The 9,764-nt window shown below is 37.4% G+C and overlaps 1 long non-coding RNA gene across 1 annotated transcript; it reads right to left on the bottom strand.

The window, feature by feature from the left end:
* Nucleotides 1–8,906: 8,906 nt before the first annotated feature.
* LOC147618706 (uncharacterized) lies at nucleotides 8,907–9,281 on the bottom strand. Its single transcript, XR_015262038.1, has 2 exons — nucleotides 9,264–9,281; nucleotides 8,907–9,182 (listed from the first exon to the last, which is right to left on the bottom strand). It is a non-coding gene; the product is annotated as an uncharacterized LOC147618706 (long non-coding RNA).
* Nucleotides 9,282–9,764: the final 483 nt, after the last annotated feature.

The following is a 9,764-nucleotide window of genomic DNA, read 5'->3' as shown; positions in this document are numbered from 1 at the left end:
AAAAAAAAGCCGTAAGGTAATGATGAAGGCTTTTGTGTGCAAAAGATAAGACAGCCTCTGATGAGGACCATTCCTTTCATAAGTATTAAGAGGCCCTTGTCTCTTCCTTTAATTAAATGCCTCTCAGCTTTGTTTGCATGTGCTTTTGCTTATCTCACCCCCCCCCCCTTTCTTTATTAAAGTCGGTATTGCCATGTGAGTTGTAAAGCCCTTAACTCTACTTACTTGTATCCTGTCATGACCTTCTTCAAGTAAAATTTTTTTGGGGGGAGAGAATCACACCTAATTGCACCAAAAAGTAGCTTAGAGCATCGGTGGTGAGGCCACCCTGGAGGTGAAATCACAAGCCCCCTTTTTTGGTTTACATCATCAGGTTGCTGCTTTTTGGGGGTGACAATTTTACAATTTCAACCCGATTGCCAATTGTGTAGCTAGGGACCTATTCCCACGCTTCGCATTGGAGGCCAGGCCAGGCCCTTGGTGGCATGTAGCGGCACGATAGAGTTGTTGAAGTAGTTAGGGATTCGTTCCCATTGGTGGTAGTAGTGGCAAGATAGAGTGGTTGGAGTTCGTTTTCAAACCGGGCCATGTGGACTCATCTCACTAAAGGTGTTTACACACTTGCGATGGGTGTTTGATCGTTTGATGAAGGGCATTAAGGAAATGCCATTAGGCTGTGGAAAAGCTTAGGAATAAGCAAATATAGCCCATTCAGCTTGTAGTTCCTTGTCCACCATGTTTACATGTGTAAAGCCCTAAGCTACCCCCCAACCCCAACACACACACACACACACACACACACACATGCACATGTATGTACATATGCATGCACACACGCACGCACGTGCACACACACGCGCACACAAAAGAGAAAGCTTTGACCCATCCATTATCTTTGGTAATTTACGCTCATTTAGTCAACGATATACACTCAAAGATAAAGTTAACTACAATGCTATTTGTTGATTTCACCATTTTTGTAACTCTAAAGTGCATCACTCTTATTTTGTAATTTGTACTGAATTTCGCTCAAAGAAAGTTGACATTTCCACTTGTAAGTTCTCCTTTTCCATTTTTTAAGTTGTGTAACTGTTAAAGAGAAAAAAAAACTCTTCCTTACTTCTCTGTGTGACAATGACAAGAGTGTGACATAAAACACAGATGTATACTCTAGTAGAAGGTCTCTTATAACTAGAGTAGGAGAATGGGATACATGATTTGGCCCACATCTTGATACTAATCGAACTTGTGTGACTTGAAGTTAAATGTTAAGTGTTTTAAAAACTGCGATCAACCAAATTAACTTTTACAAGCTGAATCATACATTAAATTTTTACCTTTTTGAATAGTAAGCATGTCCATTGAAAACATAATCCTAATGAAACTATCACTTCTAGGTTGGGAATAGCCTAGATAAAATAAAGTACTAGGAGAGTTGTTCATATGATGGAGGCGGGCTCTAAATTTCATCTTTTTAGCTTTTGCTGTGCTTGAATGAACTTGGGTAAGATGAACATTAAATATAATACAAAGGTGGCATTCCTTTCTATCCTTTTTGACTTTTCATTCTTGGAAATGTGCAAGCCCATTATCTCATGCTTGAAAGACAAGATTATACCTTATTATCTATTCTTTCTTCTCTCAAAGCTCCACCTTACACTTTATAATGAAATCGATCAAAATTTCACATGGGGCATGTTTCTTGGGCTTCTTTTTATTAAATGTCATTTGGAATCTATCTCTTGGACTTCTTTTTATCAAAGGTTGTTTGGAATCTAATCTCTTGATATCTTAGAAGCCCCACTCAATTTTTTTAGAATAAGGGTGTATCTTTTGAGACCATATGTCTTAAGAGATTTGATGATTTTATACAAGAAGGATTTAACCTACAAAAGATACTAAATTTGTACTTTTTTTACTTAGAATGGCTTTACCTACTACTAAAGGTTCTTTGAACATTGTGCAGAGTAAAAGTTTCTTCTAGTAGGTGGCTATTAATGTTATCATCTTATTTTGGGTATAGTTAATGCTTTTTTTGGGGTACATGATGAATGATTTTCTAGAAATCTTACATTGATAAGCTCTTACAAGTCTCAAATGCATTGTTCCACTTAAAATTGCTAGTTTAAAGAAATAGTTCTTGTTAGATTCAAATGCATTGTTCCGCTTAAAATTGCTAGTTTAAAGAAATAGTTCTTATTTTGATTTAAAAAAAATCAAAATAAGAATTCTATTTCTGTAACAATTAAAAGCACAAATATTTTTTTGGCAATCTACCCCCTTTTCTCAATCAAAGTCAAATAAACCAAAATTTTAAAATATCAACTAAATAATGATTTAAATACCACACAATTTGCTCCTACTAGAAGTGTAAATGTATGATGACATGATTGCTTAAAAATTCAATACTACTCATAATATGTTCTTTTTATTTACACTTTATTGGTGTGGATTGAATAGGTTCAAGGTCCAAATGGTAGGACATACTTGCATGCATGGTTGTTTATGCTTATTAACTTTTTACGTTGACTATAACACCTTTAGAGGAAAAGTAGGCAATGAAAAAATGATGAGTCCATTAGAGAATATGTACGTACATACTTTATAGCCATCATTTTAAAGAAAATCTTGATGTAAAATCACTTCTTTGAAATAATGGCTTTTTGCACATGACCTCAAACTAATCATTTTATATAAAAGTGAGAATATCAACAAGAGTGCACCCATGTTATCATGTAAACGTCATTAGTATTGATTACACAAAGTGTTTGTAATATTTCTTGCATTTTTGTATTTATTTCACTTGATTATTTGGGATTACATTTCCAAAATATAAAAAATAAAAGCAAGTTACTTCAAAAGCTCAAGAGATTTGACTTTTTAGCAATACTGTATGATATCACCCACTCAAAAATATAAGTTTGTGTGCTTTAAAATCATAAGACATCATAATAAAATAGAAAAAGTAATTCAAGTTGATATGTATCTCAAAAGAAATTATTGAAAAATTATTTAATCTGTATGTTTGTTGACATAAAATAAAAAGTGTATTCATTTCTTATTCATATGGATGACAAATACGTACTAAGTATCAATTTAAGATGATTCTTATTATATAAGTATCTGTAGTTGTTACCTTTTTTTCTTTCTTTCCCACATAGGTCCAATTTTATATCTATTTAATTTCTTTGTGATGTTAAAGTGCCAATACAATCATTTACTAGGTTTCCATCCTGGTTTGAATACTTATTATAAACTTAAGTCTTTAAACAATCAAGTCATTTTTTGGTAAGAAATAAAGGGCCTTGGAAAGCATCACAAAAAATAGTTCCCTTCAATCCTTGCATTACTATAAATAACAACACACTTTATAAAAAATAACTCCCTTCACTCCTTGCATTTCTAGTGACTAAAATTTGGGATGAACCTAGCATACTTAATAAGTATCTCTCCTAACATTGTATTAGAAAAGTCCTTAAGAAAGCAATGATAAGGATGTTACATAATGGACTCATGTTGCCTATAATGTATGGAATTATGGTACTACATAGCGCTTCCAAAAGTGGGTTTGGTGAGAAGGTGGAATTCAAGCCAAGTAATTTTGTGGCTATACGCCCTCCACAACATCCGAATCCATAAGGTACCATTGAAAGGTTATAAGAAGATTAAAATTTATAGGTCATTATATCTTTATATATATGTATATACATACACATTGTTGAAATTAGGGTTGTAGGAAAGCACACCAAGCTTGGAGAAGAAGGAAGAAAGAATGCACACAATGCACAATGTATTAGATTGTGTCAATGTACAAAAGATAAGTTAGTCCTAGAATATTGGGCGTATATACAAGCCGGGGGAAAAAACCTCCTAAAGAGGGAAAAGTGCCCCGGCGGTCCTAAGTGTGTTCACACACATCACTGCCTATATATATGGCAACAAATCTCCCGTGGGAGTGATGGTGTGAACGAGAGCTGGCACTCATGTATAGGGAAGTGCCATGCCCGAAGTAGATCAGTCCACAAAGGGGAGCAAGCCCAAAGCTTTACGGAAAGCTTCGACCTTCTCACGAGGAAGCGTCTTTGTGAAAAGATCGGCGAGGTTGTCCTGTGTTGGCACATAGGCCAAGCCGATCTCTCCTGCTGAGAGTCTTTCCCTGACATAGTGATAATGCACTTCAATGTGCTTTGTGCGAGCATGAAAAACTGGGTTTCTCGCAACTGCCAATGCGCTCTGACTGTCAGTGTAGATAGAGGTAGCAGACTCCTGTCCAACACCCAAGTCAGCTAAGCCGTCTGAGCTACACACACTCAACCGTAGTTGTGAAAGCTGCCCTGTACTCAGCTTCACAACTAGAAGTGGCCACAGTAGGTTGCTTCTTGCTCAACCAAGATATGCATGAGCTACCGAGCATGAAACAAAAACCACTTGTGGACACTCTTGTGTCATAGCAACCCGCCCAATCTGAGTTTGAAAAAGCATGTAAATCTGGCGGCAACTATCCCCCCTTGGGATAAAACAACCCAAGATGTATGGTGCCACTCAAGTAGCAAAAGATGCGTTTAACTGCCTTCCAATGCTGAGACCCTGGGCTATGCATAAACCTGCTCACCTGTGAGACTACAAACTGAATGTCGGGCCTCGTAATGCATACATAAATGAGGCAACCAACAGCTGTCTGATAGAGTGTGACATCAAAGTGATCTCCAGCATCATGAAGACTCAACTTCAAACCTGTCTCCATTGGAGTAGTAATAGGCTTCCAATCTTCAAGGCCAAATCTCTGCAACAATATCTCAATATACTTTGTCTGACACAAAGCAATACCTCCATCACACTGCTTAAATTGTATCCCCAAATAATGATGCAAATGCCCCAAATCTAACATCTCAAAAGAGGCATTCAAATCAGCCTTAAAATCAGCAATATGACTCTCATTTGGTCCTGTGAGCAGCATGTCATCGACATAGAGAGCGATGATTAGATGTACATTATCCACACGTTTAGCATACAAAGTGCTTTCTGTTGGACTATTCTGAAAACCATGTGCAGTCAAATATGCATGTATCTTTTCATACCAAGCTCGTGGAGCTTGCTTTAAACCATATAAAGCCTTTTTCAACCTGCACACTTTGTGTTCCTACCCTCTTTGAACAAAACCACGAGGCTGCTATACATACACCTCCTCATGCAAATCTCCATTCAAGAACGCAGTCTTGATGCATAAGAGGCATGCTGAAAACCTGAACGAGTACGACTAGACATAGGTGCATCAATTTTACTATCATGCAAGGTTTGCACTAGCCATTTAGGCATACCTCTAGCCTACTCATTTTCAGCCCTATCCTCATAAATTACATCCTGTAAATCTGCATCAGAAATAGGTTGATCTATGATGTTTGAAATCTGCATAGGCTGAATATTTACCTCATTAGGATTTACATTTGAATTCCCACCTGTAAATAGAGGCAACAACGTATCAAATACATCCCGTGAGCTCACACCTGTCTCTTTGGTACATGATAACAAAGGCTGCACAGCATCTTCCACAAAAACAACATGTCAACTAATCAAGATACGCTTTGACTGCGGATGATACAATGTGTAAAAACAAACCCTTGCTCTCAGCATTGTAATCAACAAAAATGCATTTGATAGCCTTATCATCCAATTTTCTACGTTGTTGCACAGGCACTAAAGCATAGGCCAAGCAACCAAAGACACGCAAGTGACCAATAGAAAGCTTCCTGCTGCCATGCCAAGCTTCGTATTGTGTAACCATTTTGCTGAGGGGTATACGGCACTGTACATTGGTGTTTTATCCCATGACTAGCCAGAAATGCATCAAACTCTTTAGACATGTAATCCCCCCCTCGATCAGAACGGAGGGTGCCCACAGTACAACTGGATACATTTTCAACCATAAGCAAAAAGTGTTTGAAGCACAAAAACACTTCGGACTTTGCCTTCAGTGGATATACCCATGCATGCCTTGAGTAATCATCAATGAAAGTCACGAAGTACAAGTGTTTACCAAATGACGGAGTTTGCATAGGCCCACATACATCACTATGTACAAGTTGCAATTTATGAGTGCTCCGCACAGAACCATCCTTTGGAAATGCAGAACGCTGCATTTTGCCCAAAATACAGCCTTCACAAAAACATGTTTCAATGGTGCCTCAAGAGGAGGCAATGAAGCAACCATATCAAATTTCTACAAACGCAGCAAACTAGCAAAGTTCAGATGACCAAAACGAGCATGCCATAGTTTTGCATCTGAAACTGCCTTTTCATCAAAAATTGCATTTGCTGAATCTTCCACACACTTGTCATAAGAATTGAGCCTATACAGCCCACGAAACAAGGTGCCAGATATAATAATCGTATCACTAGAAGTCAAATCATGAACAGTACATCTGTCATCCACAAATTTGACTACAAGTCCAAGTCTAGCAAGCGCAAAGACAGACAACAATAGATTCTTCTTTATCCCTGGCACATACAAAGCATCTGAAAATGTGAAAGCACTGCCATTTGCAGCAGTAAGCATAATTTTACCAACGCCCTTCACTGGGTAAGAAGCATTATTGGCACATGTGACAGTATTCCTATTAGGGACAGCCTCAAGAGACAAGTGAACATATCACGATGCGAGGTAATGTGCTTTGTAGCACCACTGTCAAAATACCATACATGAGAGTCAACAGAAACTGCCAAACATGCATCATCATTAGGAAAAAAGGGAGCTCATTTTGGGGCCTTTTACGGTTTGGAAAAAAAAGCTCTCAACCAATGAACAGAGGGCCAACGTAACGTTGGAAATTCACAAAAATAAAAGAAAATAGATAAAAGAAACAATATTTTATGTAGGTACAAGCGTGCTACATTAATGTGGAGATTGGTTTTTTATTCTCACAAGATCTTTGGACATGAAGATAGAATCTAGTCTGACATTTTCTCTGACAAGGGCCTTCCCGCTTCCACCTCCCTTTGAACTTTGAATTGTTGTGCTGCCTTTCCTTCGAAAGGTCTACCATTCTACACCACTGCCTCACTGTGTAGCAACCTCTTCTTTTCCAAAACTACTCCCTTGATCCTGTTTGGCTTAGAGTAAGATGTTTCTTGTCAACTATCTGTCTGCCCACTTTCTCTTTCTTGAAACTTCACTTTGTTATCTTGTTTACATTACTTTGCTGTGGTTATAGGTTCACAAGGTATCCATGGTGAATAAAAACAATGGTCGTTCTTGTGGAAGACGCTCTGTGGATGATAATGCTATGAAGGCAGAATTATACCACACATCCTTACCCCGTCGACCTGCTTCTTCTATTTCTTCGGTAGAGAATTCAAGTACAGTCAAAACGGAAGGAACTTGGGAAAGGTTTACTGTTTCGAAAGGAGCATGGGTGCTCATGCAACCTAGTAAAAGAAAGAGAACCCAGACAAAAAACATTTTCTTGGCATCATGGAAGGGAAGAGTACGAGATTTTAAAATCACCAGAGGAAAGATATCGGTGAAAGAAGTTTTGATTCAGCACGTGTACATGCATAAAGAACTTGTCTTAGGAGACTATCCAAATGATCTTCCGCAACACAGGCCTAATTGTATATTTTTCTATTGTGGTTTTGTTCTTTATGAGGTGCATGGATTTTTAAGACAAAGCTTTCTTTCTTTGCTTATTGATATTCTTGTGTTATTTTATTTCAGATTTATATCCTTCATCGTATGAGACATGGCAAAACATCGATTGTATTTTGGGATTTATAGATGTTTTGCATGGATCGATAGGAGAACAACAATACCAAGGTCGATGTGCAACAGAGCTAGCTCAATCCGGTATATTTTTTACTGATCATTTTTATCAGTTGCTGGACAATGCAAACACACATGGTGTGTTAAGAAAACAAGACCTTCCAGCATGGAATTCAGTGGATTAGCCTCTCCCACATTTTAGTGTTACAGAGGCATATAGAGCCAAGCTTTTCAAAGAAGTACAGAAAGCTCTGAGGCCCAATATTGCCACAAGGATAATAAAAATTTCTTTATGCATGCCTCTCATAGTTTTTGTAGACTTGTTTAATACCTTTCCAGTGAAGGTTTCAAAAACAATGTTCACAGTTAAAGCAACAAGTCTGGCATGCATGCCACAATTTTTGGATAAAGGTTGGGATAAGAAGACATGTAGTTCAGTGTTTTGTGAGGTTGTCCAACCTTCTATGCAACTGAAGTACATGGTTGCATCACAAAATTTCATTTTTTCTTTTTATTATAAGCGTAGTCGAATGCTAGGTACAAAACTAGTCCCAATGGATCAAGATGAAGATTCTTTTGGTGCAGAAAATAAACTTCTTGATATTGATGTTGTTGAGAATGGTGATGTGCTAGTCAATATCACATTAAGACAATGTTGCTCCCTAGCTCAATTGCGCAATGACATTCTATTTGAGACAGAAGGTTCTATTTCAAAGGACTTTTTATTTATCTACAACAATAAGAAGGTATACCATGTGACTTATCCTAGTCTCATTAAGCACTGCTATTAGTTTACTTTACCCTATTGTTTCATATTGCTTTTTTGCAGGTGCTCAAAAGAAGAGAGAGATCAATAAAATGCAAAGACATTGAAAATTTAAAAATTGAGATAACACAGACTCCATAAACAAAGGTATTATATTCAGAAATGTAAAAATCTGTATAGAAGTGTTTAATTATATATGTAGAACATATTCTTGACAACAATTTTCTATTTATCTACAGGCTGATCTAGAGGCTGCTCTACATGGTCCAAGCTCACCGTATCATCTTTATTTGGAGAATCTACTTTCTGCTGCTCCATCCTGTCGTGTACAGTCTCTTGGTGCTGCTCCATTGTCTCCTCTACTGCCCCTGGAGCATCTGTTTGCTACTGCTCCATCATTTCCTCAATAACATCAGCAGCAACAGGTCCTTGTTCTTGTGGCTTCTCCTCATCAGTACTAGGTCCTTGTTCTTGTGGCACCACATCTGCATCATCTGTGTCATCAAGGTGTATGACACCTTCTCGGACTTTAGAGCTCTCACCCAACTCGACAGTAGTAGCTGGTACAATAGGTTTGGGGAAGGCATACTTCAAAAACTTCCAAATTATATCAGCTCTGAAACTATACACATAGCTCGAGTTGAAGCTATCTTCTCTCATCTGCAATGAGATATGATGATTTAGAACACTTTGTACCAATATGAAATTTTTTGAAGCTAAATGAAAATTATTTTTTCTTACAAGCTCTGGCTGTCCTATCTCAAAATGGCTTGAAAGTATATATTTGGACTAATCAGCACTCTCCAGCACAGCTACTTGAATCATCTTGTTGTGGTGTCTGGATAGTTGGAAAGATATGTTAGAAACTGTTAATGTCTGAACAAAATAAAATTATTCAATAAGTTCAAAGGCATAGCATGAAATAGACATCAGTAGAGGGAACAACTTTCTACCTCTAAATCTATTGGCTCTATTGAATCCAAAAGATTGACATTAGGAGGACACTGATCCAATGCATCTAGAAGTCGTCTAATACAACTGCAATACATATAATTCAGTTAGTGTGCATTAAATCCAAATAATGAAGTTTAAAGTTAAAAATAGCACACAAACCACTTACAATTTCACCTCTCTGTGTGTGTTTCTAAGAGAGTTGAATAAAAAGCATTGCTTCTGCTGGATGTCAATAGAAGCAAAGCTCCAGTGGTCACTGCATAAGGAAAAAAGCATTAAGAAATCAAA

This window comes from Cibotium barometz, chromosome 34 (assembly GCF_041138505.1).
Source record: "Cibotium barometz isolate CiBa-2024 chromosome 34, ASM4113850v1, whole genome shotgun sequence".
Lineage (NCBI taxonomy): Eukaryota > Viridiplantae > Streptophyta > Polypodiopsida > Cyatheales > Cibotiaceae > Cibotium > Cibotium barometz.
Note: the sequence above shows the minus strand (reverse complement) of the source record. Positions and strands in the feature narration are given on the sequence as shown.